At 41.1% G+C, this 25,963-nt stretch overlaps 1 long non-coding RNA gene across 1 annotated transcript in view; it reads right to left on the bottom strand.

Annotated features, from left to right (window-relative positions):
* The window catches only part of LOC139027903 (uncharacterized), a 393,207-nt gene that overhangs the window by 262,875 nt on the left and 104,369 nt on the right, over positions 1 to 25,963 (bottom strand). The gene's annotated exons all lie outside the window — the stretch shown is intronic.

Genomic DNA, 25,963 nt, shown 5'->3' with positions numbered 1-25,963 from the left:
GCCATGGAGGCGTGGTGTTAGTCAACATAATCATAAGAATGGCGGCTTGTCTTCCTTCCTTACTGCAGTTTGCTGTGATGTGGCCTGTTTTTCATACTAGAAAGTAAACAAGATCAGCAATAGTCYGTGGCCTCTCAGATAATACTAGACACCTATAATAATGCACTCCTGGTAGGTAGACTAGGTGGCACATCGGATGATGTAAGTGCAAACTTGCTTGTGCAGCACAGTTAACCAGTACCAATACAGAGAGTTGTTTTTACTTGTATCTGATACCTGGATGTACCGGTTTAGTACATCCCTTCACATTAGTACCAAGCCATTGCATAAAGCAGGAGGGCCATGTGACAGCAATTTTCATTGGGAGATGGATATCTAAAGTTTCTCATTTTCAATGGAAGATTTCTTTTCACGTCATTGATTGACAATATTGCCCCAAAAATTGCCTATGTATCGTATTTGCCAATATGCATGTGATAGATGGCGAATAGAAAGGGTTGTAAGTTGTATCTCAGCAGAGTTGTGCTACGTAGGGCCTCGTGAATAATGTCAGGTGTTTGAGGAGGGGACAGAACTTGGGGACAGAACTCAGTATCTGATAGGCACGAGACAAACCGTTTGAGTTGAAAGGCCGAGGTGTGGGAAGGTCGCCGGCTGTATGGCCATCGCTGATAAGGGTTTGTACTTAGAAAGCAAGACACTCTGTCGCCCTTTGATCAAACCAACGTTAATCAGTGACGAAGGAAATAAATGGTGTTTGACAAAAATCATATCCATGTATGATTTTCTTTTTTTCATTATAGTAGGTGAGTACTTACATTTGTCCTGTTTCACACATGTACAAGTGTGTATTATACGCATGTGAATTAGAAATGTTTTCTTTTGCATATCCCACTCTCCCCCTGAGAGTGTGGTCACGGCCAGGGATAAGCCATTATTGACAGCGACCCTGGAGCAATTAGGATTAAGTGCCTTGCTCAAGGACACATCGACAGATTTTTAACCTGGTCGGCGATTCAAACCAGACACCTTTCGGTTATTGGCCCAAAGCGCTTAACCTTAACCAGTTATTTTGCAGGCATACATCTTATCTGGTATTTTTGGTATTTTATTAGGATCCCCATTAGCTGTTGTAAAAGCAGCAGCTACTCTTCCTGGGGTCCACACAAAACATGAAACATAATACAGAATGACATAATACAGAACATCAATAGACAAGAATAGCTCAAGTACAGAACTACATAGATTAAATGGGTTTATATGCCATTATATGCATAACAATTGAGATAGATAGATTTACATCTATAAATGAGCACTGGTCTACAGGAATGAGGCAAAAATGATATCACAGTCCACCATCCATGGTCTATATGAAGCGGATGGCGAAGTATATTGCCCTGCCTTACTGAGACCTTGAGGTACTGTAGCCCTGGTTCCAGAAATGCCTTTGCTTTCTTTGAATCAGTGGTATTGATGGTGCTTCTTGAGTATGTTTTGTTACGGTGCATAGGCCTGTGAGTTAACGACCTGGATGGGGCGGTATTTCCACTCCATCACATATACAGAAGCAAATTAGTTATTTTGATTGACAACATATCCTTACAGTGATAATGCTGTGTGTGGACCAGCCTTTTGATACTATTTTTGAACACTACTTCGATTGTTACAATGCAGCACCGTAGTGCCATTCAGTCAGTTGTATGGGACAAACTATACATTTTATATATACTCTACATGGCCAAAAGTAGGTGGACACCCCTTCAAGTTAGTGGAATCGGCTATTTCAGCAACACCTGTTGCTGACAGAGGTATATAATCGAGCACACAGCCATGCAATCGCCATAGACAAACATTGGCAGTAGATTGGCCCGTTCTGAAGAGCTCAGTGACTTTCAATGTGGCATCGTCATAGGATGCCAACTTCCAACAAGTCAGTTCGTCAAATTTCTGCTCTGCTAGAGCTGCCCGGTCAACAGTAAGGGCTGTTATTGTGAAGTGGAAACATCTAGGAGCAACATCAGCTCGGCCGTGAAGTGGTAAGCCACACAAGCTCACAGAACGGGGCCGCTGAGTGCTGAAGCGCTTAAAAATCGTCTGACCTCGGTTGCAACTCTCTCACTAAGTTCCAAACTGCATCTGGAAGCAACGTCCGCACAAGAACTGTTCGTTAGGAGCTTCATGAAATGGGTTTTTATGTCCGAGCAGCCGCACACAAGCCTAAGTTCACTATGCGCAATGCCAAGCATTGGCTGGAGTGGTGTAAAGCTCGGCGCCATTGGACTCTGAAGCAGTGGAAATGCGTTCTCTGGAGTGATGAATCACGCTTCACCATCTGGCAGTCTGACTTACTAATCTGGATTTGGCGAATGCCAGGAGAATGCTACCTGCCCAGATGCGTAGTGTCAACTGTAAAGTTTGGTGGAGGAGGAATAATGTTTCAGGCTCCTTAGTTCCAATGAAGGGAAATATTAATGCTACAGCATACAATGACATTCTAGATGATTCTGTGCTTCCAACTTTGTGGCAACAGTTCCAGGAAGGCCTTTTCCTGTTCCAGCAAGACAATGCACCTGTGCACAAAGCGAGGTCCATACATAAATGGTTTGTTGAGATCGGTGTGGAAGAACTTGACTGGCCTGCACAGAGCTCTGACCTCAACCCCATCAAACACCTTTGGAACGTCGACTGCAAGCCAGACCTAATCGCCCAACATCAGTGCCCGACCTCACTAATGCTCATGTGGCTGAATGAAAGCAAGTCTCCGCAGCAATGTTCCAACATCTAGTGGAAAGCCTTCCCAGATGAGTGGAGGATGTTATAACAGCAAAGGGGGGGACCAACTCCATATTAATGCCCAAGATTTTGGAATGAGATGTTCGACGAGCAGGTGTCCACATACTTTTGGTCATGTAGTGTATCTCCGTGGAGGCTCCTCAGAGGAGGAAAGAGAGGACCATACTCCTCAGTGAATTTCATAATAATAAAAATAGGTGAAACATTTAAAAAGTTGTACTTTTTTAGATAAAACTATACTAAATATATTTACGTCACGACATAATTGATTAAAACACACTGTTTTGCAATGAAGGTCTCCAGTAGCTTTAACAGCACTCTGTAGGGTAGCACCATGATATAGCCGGAGGACAGCTAGCTTCCGTCCTCCTCTGGGTACATTAACTTCATGGTTTTCAGCCCGTTCCATAGACTTACAGAATAATTATGACAACTTCCGGAGGACATCCCTCAACCTATCAGAGCTCTTGCAGCATGAACTGACATGTTTTCCACCCAATAATCAAAGGATCAGAGAATGAATCTAGTACTGAAAGCATAAGCTGTAGCTAGCTAGCACTGCAGTGCATCAAATGTGGTCAGTAGCTGACTCAAAGAGAGAGAAAGCCAATAGTTGAACAGTTTTGAACAAATGTATTTCTTAAAAAATGGAGGCGCAAGAGAGAGAGCAAATTATATTGTCTTTTTTTTAAACTTTCACTTTCACTCACTTAGCTGGCAAATCCAGTTAGCTAGTTTAGCCTACTCAAACACCCGGCTAAAACATAGGGAGGCTGGTGTAACTGCTAAACTGCTTACTGACTGTACTGCATGATTGTAGCAGGTTTACTAACGCGTTAGTTCTATTAGCTATGTTGACTATGACGTTACTTTAGCTCATATGGTAATAACAATGTAGGCTGTGTGTAGCGGTTATGATATGAAGGTTCGCTTGGAAAGGTTTTTTCACCTGGTCACAGACAGCTGATGTGTTGTGCATTGAAGTTCAAAAGCAGAGGAAAGAGGTGAGAGTAAGAGAAAGCGTAGATGCGGGAAGGAATACAACAACTTGTTTGTATGTTGCTGTGAAAGTGAACTGTTTGCATGTGATCATTCATTCTGCCTATTCTGTTGAAAAACATTTCTTAAACAGAAGCAAACGGATCAAAAGGGGGATAAACATACCTGAATTTGTCTAATAGAAGCTCTCGTTTGCAACTATTGGACTAATGATTACACCCAAGATCAGCTAGATTCAGGCAAGAGTGTGCAAGGTGGTATTGAATGTGTCACTGTCTGTCGCCTCAAATCGTTATCTTGACCTGTGTGCACCTACGTTGTAAACTTTCATTCATAGGCTGGGTTGTAGCAACCTCATGATGGGTATAAGGAAAATGCAAGTATCATGTAGTAGCCTAAACCTATCGATGTTACATTTAACTGGGTGAATGGAATATGAATGACAGTCATCCAATATGGTGTAATAGAAATAAGGCCATGCTTATAAAAAAAATAATCGTCCTCCCTCATCTTAATTGGCACCAACCGCCTTCAGAAAGTTTTCAGGCCCGTTCACTTCTTCCACATTTTGTTACATTACAGCCTTATTCTAAAAGGGATTAAATAAAAATAAATCCTCAGCAATCTACACACAATACCCCATTAAGACAAAGCGAAAACAGATTTTTTTAAATGTTTGCAAATGTATTAAGAAATAAAAAACAGAAATACCTTATTTACATAAGTATTCAAACCCTTTGGTATGAGACTCTAAATTGAGCTCAGGTGCATCCTGTTTCCGTTCATCATCCTTGAGATCATCCTACAGCTTGGAGTCCACCTGTGGTAAATTCAATTGATTGGACATGATTTTGAAAGGCACACCTCTTTATATAAGGTCCCACAGTTGACAGTGCATGTCAGAGCAAAAACCAAGCCATGAGGTCGAAAGAATTGTACGTAGAGCTCCGAGACAGGATTGTGTCGAGGCACAGATCTGGGGAAGGGTACAAAAAAATGTCTGCAGCATTGAAGGTCCCCAAGAACACAGTGGCCTCCATCAAATGGAAGAAGTTTGGCACCCCCAAGACTCTTCCTCCACCAATCAGGCCTTTATGGCAGAGTGGCCAGACGGAAGCCACTCCTCAGTAAAAGGCACATGACAGTAGGGCTGGGCGATATGGCTAAAATATAATATCACATTTTTGACGGTATTTTATGTTTTTGATTAATAAAAGTTCTAAAATTTGCTTTATGAGTAGTGCGTGACCCTAGGATGGCAACACATATATTCTAAATTATTTCAATGGGTCTATCTCCATTCGGATTGTTTTATACCAGTGGTCACCAACCAGTCGATCCCGATCCAAGGCATTTCTAGTCGATCGCCAAACATTTCTGTAAAAAAAAACAACGACATATACATATACAACGACATGTGTTCCGATTTTTTTTATTAGTCTCGGGCTGTTGGTGGTAGGTGCAGCCAATTCAGCTGTCCTGCGCGCCGGGTAGGCAAACTGTTGCCATTTCATGTGTCTGAAGGTACAAACTCTGCCTTCCTGGTGGGCCTGGAAAGGAAATCAAGTGCACTATGCTACCGCTGGCCAATCAGATTGCTCAGATGACCGAGTCTGCAGTAACGTAGCAGGCATAAAAGAAAGCTACGCCAAATTTGATACTGTGAGATTTCAAAACGTTTAAAACCTTGACTAGAGAGAGACTGTCAACGAATACAGCAAAGAGCTGCTGTTTTTATGAGTTCCTGTTTTCTTACTCAGCAATGTCAACACTTTGTATTCAACACTTTTATAACCCATAAAATGCGCGTTCTTCCTATTTCCACTGAGCACTACAACAAGCAGTGCAGCAGCAATGAATGAGTAGGAAAATGTATCTATAGGTTTGCGTTGTTGTTATTATTAGCGGCTTGATTCTTTTAATATCAAGGAATATTTCACTTTTGTTCATAGGAGTAACAACATGAATTTGTGCAGGAGGCAGAAATAATGCGGTGCGACTCGAGTTTTGCCATCAGCTGGAAGACGGTGTCCCTTTTTGGTCAGTGTCAGTGGAGGAAAGGGCGAGCGGCCGGATGTTGAGAGACGGACACTCAGTCTGCTGCTGTCACCCTCCGCTGAGACTCACAATCAGATGAAGGCACCATCAGCCCAGTAAAATAAAAAATAAAATAATTTAAATGTATGCTCACTCAGCTGTGCCTCACAAGTAATACAACAAATGGATCGATTATCGGTGTGATCATATAGCCTACCTCAAATTTTGAAATATAATTTAAAAAAAAAATCCGATTAACAATGCATTGGCAGGTAAATTCAAGCAAAGCCAGTATGCGGTGATAATGTATTGGGCCTATAGCTTACTGCATAAACCTCATTGCTATAGCACTGTTTTTAATTGGTTATTGTTGCATAGGCTTACATTTTTTAAGTCATGTTAATAAAAAATCAGCGGTAGATCTCGGCATTCATTTTGACTCAGAAAGTGATCTTGACTCAGAAAAGGTTGGTGACCACTGTTTTATATTGTTCAATTCAACTTCAACCTAAAATAATTTCCTGCATTTCCATCAATTTCTGCATTTCCTACCCTCATTTGAGATCCTTTCCCCTCTGCCACGATATGGGCAAAAATAGTAGGCCTTATTTTTAACCAAATGTTGCAATTGCGATTTAGATCAAAACAGTTAGGTGAACTTTTGGAATAATGGAAATATAATGTTTATTATAATTCTATAGTTAGAATATAAATAATAGTGGGTACTTTGAATACAGTGTTGTTTGACATGACAACAGATGAAAATGCCATGGACGAGATGTGACAGGGTAGGAACCAAAGTGATGTTCAGTGTTTCCTAGGGGACCCTATAATCTTTGGCTACATTAAATCTTTATTCATATAGCCAACATATTCATGCTTCGCCTATTCTTCTTTGATTTAGAAGATACTGTGGCACAAACAACATGCTGATTTAAGCCTCCACCAGTACTGGTATCAGTCTGTATTAGCTAGCTACGTTTGCTCTGACTCAGTACTTTTATTAGCTAACTAGCAATTAGCATTAGTGGCTAACACGATTTAGCTTAACTTGCTAAGAAAATACAAACTAGCTGTTTGCAGAATTAAGAAACACAAACTAATATTGTAATTATAGAACACTTGCGGATTTACGGTAAAGCATGATTTATGGTGAAGCATGGTGGTGGCAGCATCATGAAGTGGGGATGTTTTTCAGAGGCAGGGACTGGGAGACTAATCAGGTTTGAGGGAAAGATGAACAGAGCAAAGTACAGAGAGATCCTTGATGAAAACCTGCTCCAGAGCACTCAGGACCTCAGACTGTGCCGAAGGTTCACCTTCCAACAGGACAACGACCCTAAGCACACAGCCAAGACGATGCAGGAGTGGTTTCGGGACATGTCTCTGAATGTCCTTGAGTGGCCCAGCCAGAGCCTGGATTTGAACCCGATCGAACATCTCTGGAAAGACCTGAAAATAGCTGTGCAACGCTCCCCATCCAACCTGATAGAGCTTGAGAGGATATGTAGAGAGGAATGAGAGAAACTCCCCAAATACAGGTGTACCAAGTTTGTAGCGTCATGCCCAAGAAGACTCAATGCTGTAATCGCTGCCAAAGGTGCTTCAACAAAGTACTGAGTAAAGGGTCTGAATACTTATGTAAATGTGATATTTCAGTTTAAATTTTTAATATATATAAATATATATATATTGTCTCTAGACACAAAATGCATGTTTTCAGTAGCCAGCATGATCTAAATATCACATTTAGAGATTTTTGGGGGAGGAAATGTAATATATCGCAGCACTGTGGCATAATAATGGGGGCAATTCTGACTTGGAATAGTGTTGAACAGAGATCACAGGTACAGAAGTTGCACTGATCAAGCACAGATCACACATGGGCCCTTCCCGAAATATTACATAAATGTTTGGTATGAGCTGTGTGCACCTGAACTGGCCATAGGCCTTTAGACTTTTCCCCCCTTAACACAAAGACACGATATTCCTCCAAACCCACTCAAAAGGCAAAAAAGCAAACAGCTCTTACTATTAATCTTTCTCCTCTGTAGAGCAATGTGCGTATGCATATCAGCGTGTATGCACTACTGTACGTCACTTTGGACAAAAGAGTCTGCTTAATGGCCCATAAAGACGTGTTATTACATTGGTACGAGACAACCAGTAAACTTCAGTTTTTAAATAAGAGAAAATGGCTCAGATCAGGCACCGAGTGTGTGTGTGTTGGATCAATACAGCGGGGCCATTGGAAGAGGAGTGCTTGGCTTGACGGGAGGGTTCAGCCTTGGAGTGGATGGAACGGGGAGGGAACTCGTGGCCTCATGGTCTAGTAAGAGCAGCGTGGGGTAAAAGCACTCCCAGACTGAGCATAGTAGGTGTGAGGGAAACAGGGCCAGAGCAAGCCCGCTCCTGTGAAGGTATCACAGACCTGTGTTTTCGTAGCAAGGGCTAAGGTAAGACAATCGTTTTTTTCCCGGCAAACATTATATTGAATTCCAATTTGAGGGCTATTCTGTATATTTGGTATGAATGAAGACTTGGTTGGATTTCATGATCATAGAGATTACACTCAAATTGTAATGGGAGCAATGTTAAATTGGTATCCGCAGTGTACTCTATCTACAGTATTAAGCATTATTCATTTATAACTATTTGATGCTTATACATACGTCTCTGTCTTGCTCAATATGGCATTTGGTGTTTGTTCTTGCGATCCGGTATTGAAAGAAATAATGAATTGGGACCTCAAGCTGATTTATCCTTTACCCTACAATTTTTACTATAATCGTTCTAATTTGTGTGTATAGTTGAAAAGGCTGAAAGAAATTACATATTTCTGTTCACATTCCATTTGGACAAGAGCCAATGAACTCCCTGTAAAGGGCTTCACGTGAATTGATGACTTCCATTCGAATATAGGGAATAAACATTTAAAACAATTGTGCAATAAGTATTTTGAATGTATTTGACACGTATGTATTTGACCCACGTCCGATGTTAACAGAAATCCCGTCAAATATTAGGGTCTGTGCGGACACAAAATGATCATGAATGCAAACTGAAGACACATTTTGTCTTGCATAGTAGCCTATTTGTAGCCTTAATAGTAGCCTGCTTTGTTTTGAAACTCAATTGTAGCTTTTACGTGTAAGTGCGCAAACTCACTGGGAAGACCATATGTGTTCCTAAGAAATATGACTGGTCTTTAACAGTATGTGTTCCAAATGCGCCATGAGAAGTAATACAACGACAGAACAGTGCATACTGTTGAACACAATAGCTCTCAAAAGATTAGAGCACCGCCTTACTCTTGGGGGACCTCATTGTCACGTCTCAGGGCCTTTCGAGTGCACGGTAGCAGAATCAAATCATATTGTCTTTATTTTCAGTTCTTGTGACAAGACAATGCAGAACCATAGGGGGGCCAAGTTCGGTATCCATTGCTAATCCAGCCGCTCCAATTTAGCTTTGTCTTCCCACCGTCTTCCCTTGTTAACGACAAGAAAGGACTCAGAACCTCAGGCCTGGAACAAATCACGAATGTCATCTCTGCTCATGCAGATTGCAATTGTTTGTGGGCAACCCGCAGCCCCGAGGTCTTGGGACCTGAAGAGCGTAAGGAGGGCACGGGGTGTGCTCCAGGGGTGTGTATCCGTCCCCTTCCAACACCTCTCCGGTCCAGTTCAGTTCCTTACCCCACCGACGGCCCCAACCGAACGATACAATAGGCTCTCCAGGAGGCAAGTCCATCGCCGAATCTCCTCATAATTCACATGGAAGGGTCAATTGTACAGTAGCCCTTTGAGATGACCACCAACCGACACAACTTATTCTTACGGGGGGAAAAGTGGGGGTGACTGAAAAGATTTATGGAAAAATACAGAGGCACAAAACAGTGCATGGGTAGAGTTCCTTTTCTTCTTGTAACAATCGCACTACCCCGTTCGATTATGGAAAGTGCCAGTAAGGTTGGCCTTCAAAGTCTTCATAGTCCACTGAATGCAAATGTAATGGATTATTTGAGGTGTTTATTAATGATGACAATACGTTGTCTAAGGGTTTCTTGCTGCTGCATTATGCATTATGCAGATGTTTGTTAAAGATACACTATGAAAGTTTATTTATTATGGAAGTTTAGTTAATTACGACACGTTTTGGCTTGAATGTGGCTGTATGGTTCATACACATAAAAAATTTCTGACCGCAATTTACCTGTCTTATATCAGTTCCTTGCACTCAGATAGGCGGGGTGGAAGTATTTGAGGTGTGTCCTTAAAAACGTGATCCAAAGTGCTAATTTTAGGCAGAGCTGATGGGAATATTTCAGATAAACCAAAATCTGGTTTTAGCGTTAGGCTACGTGTCCATGCCCATCATGAAATGAGAGATGAGAACATGGGTACCAGTGAACCTTGTATTTAAAAGTTATTTTCCTGTGACAATTGCTTGTTTCCGTTTCATATGTTTAAAACTCAAGCCCTCCCTTACCCTAGGCCTACTATAACGAAAGGCTGGTTCAACAGCAATGTATGTATTTTTTATCCCGGCGATTCTATGATATCATTACATTTTACATTTATTTATTTTTGTTTATTGTTTAATTTTATTACAACCAAACTTATTAGAATGATTCAACTTCCTGGTTTTATGGTGACAACACTGTGGCAAGTATTCAATGCAACTCCTGGAGATGTGTGAATATGATCTGATCTGTAAGATGGTTCTGAATATGTTCATAAAACATATTTGGGAGCAGTATAACAGTAAGTGGACATTCTCCCTTTCTCTTTATATTGGATCCGGCTACTGTGAAAAGTTTGGATGTGAGTAAAACCCTCCGTAGTCTGCGTTGTTTTAATAGTATGCCCACAGGGAGAAATGATGGTGCCTGTAAGTGTGACATAGCCTATTTTAAAACAAGTTGTTTTCGTTTTGTTCAGAATTTGATTAGAATTATTTGTTCTCTTTTTAGGCATTATCAATAATGAATTTAATCTTGCTTATTGACAATGTTTGGCATGCCCATGCTCAGCCATAATGCAATTTACAGTAGGCCTAGCCCCTATATCAGTGGAAATGCTATTGAAGCCATGCAATTACTTAGAACAATGTGGACTACAAATTAAAGTTAATGTATTTAGCAAAGATAGGTCTACATTTTGTCATTTTATTTCTGTAAGCCATTTAACAAACTATAACGGACGAACATTGGTATTGGAGTTGATTCCAAGGCAATACATAAAATACCGTAAATACACAACTTGTAGCAACCACATATTTCGCCATGGAGCACCTTCTGATTGGCCAGTGAGGGGRCAAGCCTCGACACACCCACAACTTGTTTATTCATCAAAACCCATCCCGGCAACACCAGCAAGTGTGCAGATAATTGTAATAGTGAAAATAGCACAAATATTTCTGACACACCCCTGAACCTAGATTTCCCATTGTGTTACGTTTGCTAAAACAGAGCCCCTAGAGCAAAAGTTTTGTATAGCCTCTTTAATGTCATAATAAAGTTTATTGTTATCAGTAAATGTCAATGGTGTCAGGGATTTACCCTGATACTGCTGCTCATTTCGTGCACCAATTCCGGAGGTCTACGTCACCGGCCTCTAGACGTCACTGAACTGTATCATTACACACACCTGATTCCAGTTCCCCTGATTAGTAATTATATATATGTGCCCTCTGTTCACCATTGTCTTGTTGGTCATTGTTCCCCTGTCTGTTGGTCTTGTGAGTACCTGTGCTTTGTTGTTTCGGCTTTCATGCTGCGTGTATTGTGTACTCATTATTACAGGTCTCGTCCCGTGTATTGTGGTGCACTTGTTATTACGGGTCTCGTCCCGTGTATTGTTATTACTGGTCTCATTCCGTGTTTTAATTAGAGGTTTAACCTCCCTCTTTTGTTTGGGTTTACATCCCTGTGTTTTTGCATACTTGTTTGTTTAGGGCTTCGTCCCCGTGCCTTTCATGGCATGTTGTATTTTCGAGTGGAGTATTAAAATCCCCCTATTACGTATTCCTGCGCCTGTCTCCAATCATTTATACAACGTGACAGAATAATCGACAACCTAAAGGGAGACAGCGGGAATGGCCCGTTTGACGCCGCCGCAACTTCGGCAGCAGCAACTGGCCCGCCCGACGCCACTGCAACCGGTCCGTCCGACGCTTACGCAACTTCGGCAGCTGCAACTGGCCCGTCCGATGCTGCTGCAACTGGCCTGTCCAAAGCCGCCGCAACTTCGGCAGCTGCAACTGGCCCGTTCGACGCTGCTGCAACTTCGGCAACTGTAACTGGCCCGTCCGACGCTGACGCAACTTCGGCTGCTGCAACTGGCCCTGACCGACCCGCACCGCGTGAGGGGGGGTACTGTCACAGATTCCCCCAGTACTGCTGCTCATTCCATGCACCAGTTCCGGAGGTCTACGTCACCGGCCTCTAGGCATCACTGAACTGTCTCATTATGCACACCTGATTCCAATTCCCCTGATTAGTAATTGTATACAGTTCAGGTCGGAAGTTTACATACACTTAGGTTGGAGTCATTAAAACTCGCTTTTCAACCACTCCACAAATTTCTTGTTAACAAACTATAGTTTTGGTAAGTCGGTTAGAACATCTACTTTGTGCATGACACAAGTAATTTTTCCAACAATTGTTTACAGACATATTATTTCACTTATAATTCTCTGTATCACAATTCCAGTGGTTCAGAAGTTTACATACACTCGGTTGACTGTGCCTTTAAATAGCTTGGAAAATTCCAGAACATTATGTCATGGCTTTAGAAGCTTCTGATAGGCTAATTGACATCATTTGAGTCAATTAGAGGTGTATCTGTGGATGTATTTCAAGGCCTACCTTCAAACTCAGTGCCTCTTTGCTTGACATCATGGGAAAATAAAAATAAATCAGCCAATTGTAGACCTTCACAAGTCTAGTTCATCCTTGGGAGCAATTTCCAAACGGCGGAAGGTACCACGTTCATCTGTACAAACAATAGTACGCAAGTATAAACACCATGGGACCATGCAGCCGTCATACCGCTCAGGAAGGAGACGCGTTCTGTCTCCTAGAGATGAACGTACTTTGGTGCGAAAAGTGCAAATCAATCTCAGAACAACCGCAAAGGACCTTGTGAAGATGCTGGAGGAAACAGGTACAAAAGTATCTATATCCACAGTAAAACAAGTCCTATATTGACATAACCTGAAAGGCCGCTCAGCAAGGAAGAAGCCACCACTCCAAAACCGCCATAAAAAAAAGTCAGACTAGGGTTTGCAACTGCACATGGGGACAAAGATTGTACTTTTTGGAGAAATGTCCTCTGGTCTGATGAAACAAAATAGAACTCTTTGGCTGTAATGACCATGGTTATGTTTGGAGGAAAAAGGGGGAGGCTTGCAAGCTGAAGAACACCATCCCAACCATGAAGCACGGGGGTGGCAGCATCATGTTTTGGGGGTGCTTTGCTGCAGGAGGGACTGGTGCACTTCACAAAATAGATGGCATCATGAGGGAGGAAAATTATGTGGATATATTGAAGCAACATCTCAAGACATCAGTCAGGAAGTTAAAGCTTGGTCGCAGATGGGTCTTTCAAATGGACAATGACCCCAAGCATACTTCCAAAGTTGTGGCAAAATGGCTTAAGGACAACAAAGTCAAGTTATTGGAGTGGCCATCACAAAGCCCTGACCTCAATCCCATAGAAAAAGTGTGGGCAGAACTGAAAAAGTGTGTACGAGCAAGGAGGCCTACAAACCTGACTCAGTAACACCAGCTCTGTCAGGAGGAATAGGCCAAAATTCAACCTACTTTTGTGGAAAGCATGTGGAAGGCTACCCGAAATGTTTGACCCAAGTTAACCAATTTAAAGGCAATGCTACCAAATTCTAATTGAGTGTATGTAAACTTCTGACCCACTGGGAATGTGATGAAAGAAATAAAAGCTGAAATAAATCATTCTCTCTACTATTATTCTGACATTTCACATTCTTAAAATTAAGTGGTGATCCTAACTGACCTAAAACAGGGAATTTTTACTTGGATTAAATGTCAGGAATTGTGAAACTGAGTTTAAATGTATTTGGCTAAGGTGTATGTAAACTTCCGACTTCAACTGTATATATTATTGGTTATTGTTCCCCTGTCCGTTGGTCTTGTGAGTACCCGTGCTTTGTTTCGGCTTTCGTGCTGCGTGTATTGAGTACTCGTTATTACGGGTCTCGTCCCATATATTGTGGTGCACTTGTTATAACGGGTCTCGTCCCTTGTATTGTCATTACGGTTCTCGTCCAGTGTATTGTTATTACGGGTCTCGTCCAGTGTATTGTTATTACGGGTCTCGTCCCATGTATTATTATTACGGGTCTCTTCCAGTGTATTGTTATTACGGGTCTCGTCCAGTGTATTGTTATTACGGGTCTCATCCCGTGTATTGTTATTACGGGTCCTGTGTCTTGTTATAACGGGTCTCGTCCTGTGTATTTATTAGAGGTTTAACCTCGCTCTGTTGTTTGGGTTAGATCCCTGTATTTTTGTATATGTCTTTGTTTTAGGCTTCGTCCCCGTGCCTTTCATGGCATGTTGTATTTTTGGGTGGAGTATTAAAACGACCTATTATGTATCGCTGCGCCTGTCTCCAATCAGTTATACAACGTGACAAATGGTAACATTACCCACTACTGTATACTGTGATAACTACCACATCTGGGGAAACTTCACTTTGATAAACAAAATGTTCCTCAAACAGTAGCTCAACGTTTGCATGTACATCCGCCTCATACCCTGCACACACCAAAACACGTGCCCTTCAAGTAAGGCATCTATCTCGCTTGAAAGCTTATTTTCCCCCTTTTTTTACAAAATGTAATATGTATGCATATCCATTCAATACATTTATATCTTGTCTCCAATGACCAAAAAACATAGGGATCAAAACATTTGCCATCGATTTTGAAGCCTGTCATAGTCAATGTTTTGAAAAGTCAATCCTGTTCAAGCGAGGCCATTAAACAGTGCATATGCTTTTTGTTGTAATGTTTACTGTTTGAACTAAAGCGTGTGCGGGGGGAGGGGGGGTACTGTTATGGCAAACTCTATGGTTCTGACAGATGGTGGCGAGCGTGTGAGTCCTACTGTGCTCTGCGGGGCTTGTAGCTTACGAGGGTAGGACTGTCAAAAAGACTCAGTCGATTGAGTGAATAACAATGCTTTTATTACTTGAGAAGGCCCAATTCTCTGTCATCACTCCCAAAATGAATAGCCTTGTATTGTGTGTAAGTTATATTTTAAAGAATAGACCATGTTTGATTACACTTTATACAGTATGCAGATAGCATGTTGTGAATAGACAGTAATTATTCGATAAACTTTTTAGACAATTTGGCCTGATTCCTATTTTTAGTCATGTCTGCATATACAGATATTGTACTCATTAAAGTATGTGTGCCTATAGAAAGTTCAACAAGTATCCCTTCCCCTTAACTTCCTGGAATTATGTACTTATACTGTATCTTTTTAGTTGTATCTGACATCCACAAACTTAGTGGACAAAGTGTTGAATTAACAATGAACCAGAAAGGAGAAAAGTTTAATGCTATTGAATTGACGTTAAACTGGAATCATTTTAGTTAATTTCAGTAGAGGCACATTTTAGGTGTTGGAAATGAATCAATTCAACAGTTAAAACCAAACTGAAATATCTTTCAGTATCTCCAAACAAATGTACTGCTCTAGGTTATTTTGTTCTAAATCACCAAACATCTGATCCAGGACAAATAGTCTGATCTGGTTTAGGAACACTGCCATGTGCTACTGTTGAATGTATTCTCTGAAAGTGTGTCTCTCTCTCTTCCCAACTCCTCTATTCCCCCTCTTTCCTTTGCCCTATCCCTCTCAATTTGTTGCAGTGGTCCGGAGGTGTCAAAAGGCCAGGGACCGTGACTTTTAAGGTGACCCGGAGCTCTCTGACAATGAGGGACCCCCATTTGCTATGGTAACGAGTGGTGGTGGATGAACCTTCTGGATGGATTGGGGTGAGGGCTGGAGGTGAGGGCTGTTTTTTTGGGGGGGGGTTAGTGGTCTCCTGGAGGGGTCTTTCTAAGTACAGGGGGCACGCGCCAGCTGGCACCGGTGGGGAGACGCCTTTTTGCACACCAGCTGGAAGCAAGATTTAACCCCCCCCCCATCCGACCCCTCCTTCATGGTTTGAGGGGTGAGCGGATTAGGTTCACTGCTGTTTGTTTACGGCACACTTCTATTGTTATGGCCGTTTACATATGTATATGTTTGATGCCCGCCCGAGGGACAGACCTGCCCATAGTAGTCCTCCTCCAACTCAGCTGCCAGCCCATCATTGGCTTTTAAGTCCTGCTTGGCTTCAAAAGAGAGAGTATCACCGCTGCCAATAGAATCTCCATGCTCGGTGTTACTGTGTATTGTGGTTTGGGTAACCCTTTAATAAGATTCTGGGTTGTGTTCATTGGGGCACACTGCTTTTAGACGTTTCACGACAGTAAATTAAAATTAGTGTTTTTATTGGACATGTACAGATAATACCTTTACGTTTCACTACACTTTGGAGTGTGTCCCTACTGAACACGACCCAGGTATTCTTAAATGCGTCATGTGATCCGATCAGTGGCCACATCTGGTGAGATGGCCAGGTTCGTGTTCATTAGGCACCAAGCGGAAAGAACTAAAACAGGGAGGGACTACCTGGACTAAACACATTTTGTTTCAAAATTGTGTGTTCTAATGAACATGACCCATGTGTGGGCACTTTTGGGGCAGATTGGGATTCATTGGATCGAAGGGAACGATCTCCTGAGAAAGACAAGAGCATTGTAGCTGATTGTGTGTATAACACGGGGCTCCATGGATAGACTGGGTAATCTCTGCAGGCAACTGTGATGTCTTATGGTTTCTCACATTGACCTGGAGAGGTTCTGCAGTCCGTCTGCTCATACATCCTCTCGTTCGGAGTGAAAAACACAAAATAATGCAGATCATTCTATAACATGGATCCCAATGCAGCCATCTATATGTCTTATCATAACTAAGAGTTATATACACTATACCTCTGCAATAATTTTTGTGAAAAATAGACATGTCAATCATGGGGTGGATGAAGACCACTTACACATCATGTGTACCTCACGCAAATATCATTGTGACTCGAGCCGGGGCAGTATCAGGAGCCCCTTTTGGAGACTATGGGAGATTCTCTATTGGTTTGCTCAACTCCTCCATCCTCTCCTCGCCTCCTTTTGAAAAAAGTAAAAAGTAACCGAGGAGAGGAGGGGAGGAGAGGAAATGTAGAAACAAATGCACTTGTATGAAATGAGACCATCTTTCTTCATTCGCACGTCATCATGCAAATTATGTTTACAGGGGTGGAATCCCAAATGAAATGTGTAAAGTAGTAAAAAGTACATGTAGCTAGTTGTCCTAGACATTTTATAGATAAAGGGATAAGTTGCATATCGTTTTTAAATATGTGCCTCCTTTTCTCCTCCCAAGTAAACAGTTGATTCAAAGGGGGTGTGGCAGATCCCATAACTCTTCCGCGAAGGACTCCGGTAGGATACTCTTGTGCTTCTTCGGCGGGAGGAGGCTATCGAGGAGGTGAGAACACTCTGTTTGTCTACTAACTAACTGATACTCTCCTCAACCACTTATCGGTTTCCCGGTCAGAGGAGAGAGGACGGAGGAGTCCAGGAGAGGACGGTCTTTTGCACCAAATGAGAATCTCCCTGTGAGTATAAACAGTCAAATGTCTCTTACACCTCCACGTAATGGATCAAATTCCAACTTGATCAGACGTCCGATGAGTTGCTGTGATCTGGCCTAATCTCAGCTGGCAACTGTGAGCAGTTCAGTGTTTCCTCTCACAGTGGCTACTGGGGTTCTGCTAAACGCAGCTGTTTGCCTCTCCTGCACCACAGTACAGTCCGGTACAGTAGGTCCCTGGCTGGAACAAGCTTTTGGAGAGGCGCCCAGTCTCCAAGGCGTCAATAGAGATGACCTGCCGCCGCAGTGTCCTTCCTTCAAAATTGTCACTGGTGTTAGCACTTAACATGGGATAGTCCCCTACTGATGGTTTACAGATGTTGAACAAACTATCAACAAAGTGTTTAACTATCCACTAACCATATCCATAACTCCAATTTTTGGTTTATTTTTTATTACAGAGTTCAAATTTGCAATTGCAGCATTGATACATATATTTTTTTTTAACAAAGAACAGCTCAATCCCTCGCCTCCACCTACCCCAGTCCCACCCTCCCTTTCCATCCTAGATTAATATATATATATATGGCCTCATAACTCCAATTCTATACCTAACCATAACGCAAAATCTAACCCTAACACTGGCAGGTCATGGCATATCAACAAAGCTGCAGTTAGTTAGTTTGAGCCTCTATAGAGCTACTGTGGGGGCTATCCAATAAAGTGATGTGTCTCTTTTTCTCTATAACTCGTCCATTTCCTCTCCTTCCTCTCCTCCTCTCCTGTTTTAACCATTTACTAACTCCCTCATTTGCCCACTTGCAGTTGGTTCTTTTTAAGCCAGAATGGATCCCCGGTTTCCATGACTGAACGCAGAGCTTTCTGATGTTGATGATACTGCATCAGGAACTGATTGGATGATGTCGATGGGCCATCAGTTCTTGATGCATTGCCTTCAGCATTGAAAGAAACACCACACAGTGTGTTGCTCTTTAAAAATATGATTTTGTAGTTTTTTCCATGTATATTGTACTGTAATTCATGTAAAAGAAAAATGAATCATTTAAAATACTGTAATTGAGCATCATGAGTTAACTACATTTTATGTTTCGTAAACTTTCATGAATAAGCCTTTATAAATGCTTAGTAACGTTTATAAATGTTTACAAATAAATTTGGAATTGTTTATGAGTAGTTTAATGCTTATTCATGATAATTATTATAAAGTGTTACCAATGTTTTGTTAAGGCAAAGATTAGGACACCAGGTACTTTGAGATAATTAAGGAATAGAATAAAGCTGTCATTGTACCTTTTGGTTAGAATTTGTGTTAAAGAGAATACTTGTTATGAATGGTTTGACATATACAAAAAAATGCAATCACATATGTCCATCATTGATTTGGGGTAAATGTGTGGTGTGCAATGCAGAATGATGATGCTATTAAAGGATGTTGTAGAAGTTTAGTATGCTGTCGTGTACCTCAAGTAAATTTTCTCATGGCTATTCAGACCACAGMAGGCTGCCGAGGGGAGGACAGCTCATAATAATGGCCGGAACAGAGCAAATAGAATGGCATTAAACACATGGAAATCATGTGTTTAATGTATTTGATACCATTCCACTAATTCTTCAAATGCTTTAGTTCAGATGAAAATTGCTGCAAACATGACAATCGATTTCAAGACAGAATTAAGAACTGTAATACCATAACCAACGACAAGGGCGCCACCTGCCAGTCACAATATGAAAGTATCTATATTTTCATATTGTGCATTTAAAAAAAAACAAAGACAGGAAGGGAAAGGGGGGATACCTAGTAAGTTGACCAACTGAAATGTGTCTTCTGCATTTAACCCAACCCTTCTGAATCCGGACACACTCAATCAATACCATCTATGGAGTAAGTGCATTACATTTTCACATGCAAATACTGTCTGATTTCTGTATATCGAAACATTCCATGAGAGCAACTACTTTTTAAAACATGATGTGAAGCTATCCATACATTCTTTACAATAATAGGTCCTTAATTTTGGATTATGGTGTGTGTGGGTGGCATGTGCACACACATGTAGCCTAACTAAGGTAAAACAGTTGATCTCCTATAGTCACAAGGCCTCTAAGTAAAGCTCACAATGAATTGATACCAGATACTAGCTTTATCACTGAATAGGTGTTACTATCCTCACAAACGATGCTGAATCAAACCATAACCCAGGATGTAGGGGCTGAGTGAATGTGGTCTGGCATTTGTGGAGGAGGGTCATTGTGTCAGAGATGTTGTAGAAGGACAGAGTTCCTGCACTGTGGTTCAGGTACACTCCTACTCTAGAGGAGCAAGGAACATTGATATGAGTCCATTCTCCATTATTGTGGAAGAAACAAGTGTAGGGCAGAGGGGAGCAGTATACCCTCCAGGACTGATCATTTATCCCAAAACAATGCTGATAAACAACTTTCCTGATCTCTTCATTTGACACTGCTATATCAGCGGATTGCCCACTCCACTCTACCTCTTAGTAGACACAGGCTCCAGACAGACACTCTCTACACAACACATGAGGGTGGTTGATAAATCTGACTCGATGGTATGAATAGGAAAATTCGTGGTCACTTTTCTATACCACGCAGACAGACACAAATTAATTTACTGTATTGGGATCCAATGTCAGCTGGCAAGAGTCATTTTTGCACTTTGCACAATTATTTTGTCCTATGAAAATGTTGCCCTAAGTCTCCTAAGTTGAAAGCCTGTGAGAAGTTCTGTGAGAGGGTTGTGTACATGCAGGAACGTTCATGTACGCTTTTAACATAATACTGCAGGAAGGATAAACCGATACACCTTGCTAATCGGTTTCATATACAGTGCATTCTGAAAGTATTCATTTCCCTTCACTTTTTCCACATTTTGTTACGCTACAGACTTATTGAAAAATGTATTAAATAAAAATAAATCCTCATCAATCTACACACAAAACCTCATAAATGACCAAGTGAAAACAGTGTTTTTAGAAATGTTTGCAAATGTATAAAAAATGTCAAACAGAAATACCTAATTTACATAAGTATTCAGACCCTTTACTATGAGACTCGAAATTGAGCTCAGGTGCAGCCTGTTTCCAGTGATCCAATCAAGTTGTAGATGTTTCTACAACTTGATTGGAGTCCCCTGTCGTAAATTCAATTGATTGGACATGATTTGGAAAGGCACACCTGTTTATATAAGGTACCACAGTTGATCGTGCATGTCAGAACAAAAACCAAGCCATGACGTCGAAGGAATCGTCCGTAGAGCTCCGAGACAGGATTGTGTCGAGGCACAGATCTGGAGAAGGGTATCAAAAAATGTCTGCAGCATTGAAGGTCCCCAAGAACACAGTGGCCTCCACTGTGGGTAGTGCATACGGCCCAGTACATCACCGGGGCCAAGCTTCCTGCCATCCAGGACCTCTATACCAGGTGGTGTCAGAGGAAGGCCCTAAAAATCGTCAAAGACTCCAGCCACCCTAGTCATATCATATCAAATCAAATGTATTTATATAGCCCTTCTTACATATATTCTTACTTATATTATGTCTGTGTCACGATCGTTATAATGAGTGGACCAAGATGCAGCGTGGTATGGTTCCATCCAAAGAAAACAAAAAATGCAAATGAAACGTGACGCTGCTATAATGCTCACAGGCAACTATACATAGTCAAGATCCCACAAAGCACAAAAGGGAAATGGCTGCCTAAATATGATCCCCAATCAGAGACAACGATAAACAGCTGCCTCTGATTGGGAACCATACAAGGCCAACATAGAAATATAAATAACCTAGATGACCCACCCTAGTCACACCCCGACCTAACCAACATAGAGAATAAAAAGCTCTCTATGGTCAGGGCGTGACAGTCTGATCTCGCAAACAAGGTAAAGTATGTATAGATAGGTGTAATCTAGAGCCAAGCATGTTAATTTTTTATCTGAGGATATACTGCTATTCACATGTTGAATTATGCAGCAGAACGTGACAACAGCAGTAATTAATGGTGCAGTCTAGACAGCACAGGTGAGTACAGGTAGGCCTGGACAGAGCAAGTTTTTGGTGGTTGCAGCCCAGTTCAACCCCTTTATGTTAATGTTTTCATATATGCAAATACTCCCAGTGTATTTATACAAAGCCGGCACATATAATTGCTTTTATTTTAACACAAAATATAAAAAAGGTACCTGATACCATTAGAAAATGTATATATGAGTGCATTCTAAGAAAACATTGGTAACTGAATTCTGAATTCCCACCAACATCCCTGACATTATTTGTTTGTGCAAGAAAACATTTTGTCTTTATCTGATGGATTTTAAAAATGCTAAAAGTTTTGATTATTTTCATCCATTGTCCAACTGTTGCATTTATTAGAATTATTTTGAAAACCATTTAACAATTTTGATGACCGTTGCACCTGGGATAGATATTTGTTTTTCAGTGGGACAATTACACACATTTTATATGCAAAAGACACACCAGAAGGGCTTTCCAAGAGTGTTCCTGAGTGGTCCAGTATCAGTCCTGACTTAAATTTGGGTTTGAATATTGCTGTTAATGATTCCCAGTGGTGGAAAAAGTACCTAATTGTCATACTTGAGTAAAAGTAAAGATACCTTAATAGAAAATGACTCAAGTAAAAGTGAAAGTCACCCAGTAAAATACTACTTGAGTAAAAGTCTTGAGCAAAGTTGGTAGAATCATATTCAAAAAGATTCACAGCTGTAATGGCTGCCAAAGATGCTTCCGCCAAGTATGAACTCTGGGGTGTGAAGGCATATGCAATCTATTTATTTATTTTGTTGCTTTTCAAAAAATTTGACATTTTCTTTCACTTTGAAAATGTGGAGTAGGTTTTTTAGATCTGTGGGGGGAAATCCAGTTGAATCCCTTTTAAATTACATGTTAAGGCAGCAAAATGAGAAGACTGCAAGGTATGTGGACTTTTTCACTGGGTGTGTGGACTTTCACTCAACACTGTAGGGTGGCAGGTAGCCTAGTGGTTAAGAGACTTGGGCCAGTAACTGGTTCGAATCCCCGAGCCAACTAGGTGAAAAATCAGTTGATATGCTTTGTTTTGGATAAGAGTGTCTGCTAAATGTAAAAATGTTTGTCCTGTAGCTGATCTTTCAGTTTCTTAAAAATGTGGGGGAATGTATGGATAGACATGCCTCAGATCCAGTAAAGGCACAGAGAGACTGGAAACTCTACAGAGGCAAATGGGTAGAATATATTGTGAAAGACAAACTTTACTTTAGATCAAGCTCATTTCACAGAAAAATAAGTCTAGTCAAAGATAGCCATTACAGAGTATTTTGGGGGACAACTAATTTATAGATGTCACCTGGAGGAAATGGATTTGATCTTCTGAGTTTGAGAGCTGCTCCAGGTCAGCATCTCTCCTCCTCAGGTCAGCAAACTCCTGCTCCAGTTGCTCTTTCAACTTAACTCACTTCAGACTTTTCCTGGGCTCTGATCAGCTCCTTCACATCAGAGCGCCTTCTCTCAATGGAGTGCATGAGCTCAATAAATATCCTCTCACTGTCTTCCACTGCTGCCAGTGCAGAGTGCTGTACAGACACACACACAGAGGTGGGGGGGTCCATTTCAACCAACCCATTCACTCAGCTCTTACCTGGATCCCAGACAGAATGTAAATGTAAATATGTAAATAATTTGCATAGATGACGCCAACACTTATCTTCAGATAGTCCACAGCCCGTCTCACGTCCTGCATCTCCTTCTGTCTCTCCTGGATTGTCTGCGGGATTTCGGATGTTTCTCCCCCAACTGTTTGCTTATAAATAAATCCTATGAATGTGAAATGCCTTTAGCCATTTATATTTGGAAACTATTCATATTCTGGTGTTTGTCATGTTTGAAATATGTTATGCCCTATATGAACTCAATGTGAGGATTGGCAACAACAACTCTTCCACGCTAACTCTTAACTCACGGGCCCCTCAGGGGTGTGTCCTCAGTCCACTGCTGTACTTTCTGTTCACCCACGACTGCGTGTTGGTGTCATGACAACAACCTCTCCCTCACCGTCAGCAAAACAAAATAGTTGATTGTTGACTTCAGGAAAAAGAGGAGGGAACATGGCCCGGTCAACATCAATGGAACTGCAGTAGAAAGAGTCACAAGTTTTAAGTTCCTCGACATCCACATCACCAAGGACTTGTCATGGACCAACAACATCACCACTCTTGTCAAGAGAGTGCAACAGTGTCTCTACTTCCTTAGGCAACTGAAGAAATTTGGCGTGCCGCCCCGGGTCCTCTCCAAATACTACCGCTGCACCATTGAGAGCGTCCTGACAGGTTGTATCACGGCCTGGTACGGGAATTGCTGCTTCCACGACTGCAATGCCCCCCAGCCACGAGGTGTCCTCTCCTTTACCGTCGGGCAGACGGTATCAGAGCATGAGGTCTGATACCAACAGGTTCAGAGACAGTTTCTATCTACAAGCTGCTGAACACTTGAACTGGACTGACTACCTGCTTTTGATTCTCCGCACCTAAGCACACTCACTCATACACACACATACATTCATGATACACACACATCACAACTGCTGCTACCAGACTCTTATTATACTCCCCCCCCCCCCCTTCCCCAATACACATGTAAATATTGGACTATAAATTGTACCTTCCTGTATGATACTTTTAAGTTATAAAGGTTTATTGTATTCTACTGAGCCATTTACTTTATGTTTGTATTCTTATATTTTATTATATATTGTTGTGGCATTGTCGAGAAGGAACCTGGAAGTTAGCATTTCATTGGACGATGTATACCATGTGTATCCCGTACATACGACTAATAATACAACTTGAAACAATGAGATTAAATGTATTCCTAAAAGACAACTGAAGTTTATCCTGACAACAGTTAATGATTGATATTTTATATATTGTACCTTGATATTTTCTGGTTGTTGTCTGTTGTTTTTTGCTCGTCCAGTTATCACCTCAGCAAAAACACTTCCATTTAATTATGAATATACTGTATGCTTGCAAAAGTATTCATCCCCCTTGGCGTTTTTCCGATTTAGCATGGTATTTTAGCCATAGCATGGTATTATTTCACTGTAATAGCTACTATAAACTGGACAGTACAGTTAGATTAACAAGAATTTACGCTTTCTGCCAATATCAGATATGTCTATGTCCTGGGAAATTTTCTTGTCACTTACAACCTCATGCTAATCGCATTAGCCTACGTTAGCTCAACCGTCCCGTGGGAGGGACACCGATCCCAAAGAAGAATTTTTACTTAAGTACTTTACACCACTGGTTTTTGAGACAGGGTGTCACCCAAAGCTGTAATCATTAGGTATTTTGTAGCAACAAAAAAATATATATATATATGTAGTTTTTATACATTATAATCAATTTGCATGACAATTAATTGTTATGCAAAATTCCATAATTGTCACATCCTGTTACAGTATCTCTAACCCTGTGGGGTTATGTTAAGCCCCCCAACGTTCTGTATTGTTCAGTTGAAGTTATAATTAAAAGAGTACAGTTAGCTATGACACCTGTGGTCATGTCTATCATTCAAACCTAACACCTATAAATCAAGGGGTAGTTCATTAATTTAAATCAATGTAAATCTTACCTTCTTCTCCAATGAGTTTTGAGAAGGAAGTGAGAAGAGCGGACATGAGGAGTATGCAATTGAGATTTTCCCTATGTTGTCAATGTAAGGATGAAAATTGGATGTTCATCATTGACAATTGTGTAAATCACTTAAGTAAAAATACTTTGAAGTACTACTTAAGTCATTTTGGGGGTTTCTGTACTTTACTATTTATATTTTTGACAACTTTTACTTCACTACATTCCCAAAGAAACGAATGTACTTTTTACTCCTTACATTTTCCATGACACCCAAAAGTACTCGTTACATTTTGAATGCTTAGCAGGACAGAAAATGGTCCAATTCACACACTTATCAACAGAACCTCCCTGGTCATTCCTACTGCCTCTGATCTGGCGGACTCACTAAACACAAATGCATCTTTTGTAACATATGTCTGACTGTTGGAGTGTGCCCCTGGCTATCTGTAAATAAACAATCAAATTGTGCCATCTGGTTTGCTTAATATAAGGAATTTGAAATTGTTCTTACTTTTACTCTTGATACTTAAGTATATTTAAAACCAAATAATTTTAAACTTTTACTCAAGTAGTATTTTACTGGGTGACTTTCACTTTTACTTGAGTCATTTTCTATTATTTTACTCAAGTATGACAATTGGGTACTTTTTCCACCACTGATCATTGACCTGTGTCTATAAAATCCTGTCTGTCACCTGAACTAATTGAGATGTTGTCAATAA

Source organism: Salvelinus sp. IW2-2015, linkage group LG1 (assembly GCF_002910315.2).
Source record: "Salvelinus sp. IW2-2015 linkage group LG1, ASM291031v2, whole genome shotgun sequence".
In the NCBI taxonomy this organism is placed as follows: Eukaryota; Metazoa; Chordata; class Actinopteri; order Salmoniformes; family Salmonidae; genus Salvelinus; species Salvelinus sp. IW2-2015.
Note: the sequence above shows the minus strand (reverse complement) of the source record. Positions and strands in the feature narration are given on the sequence as shown.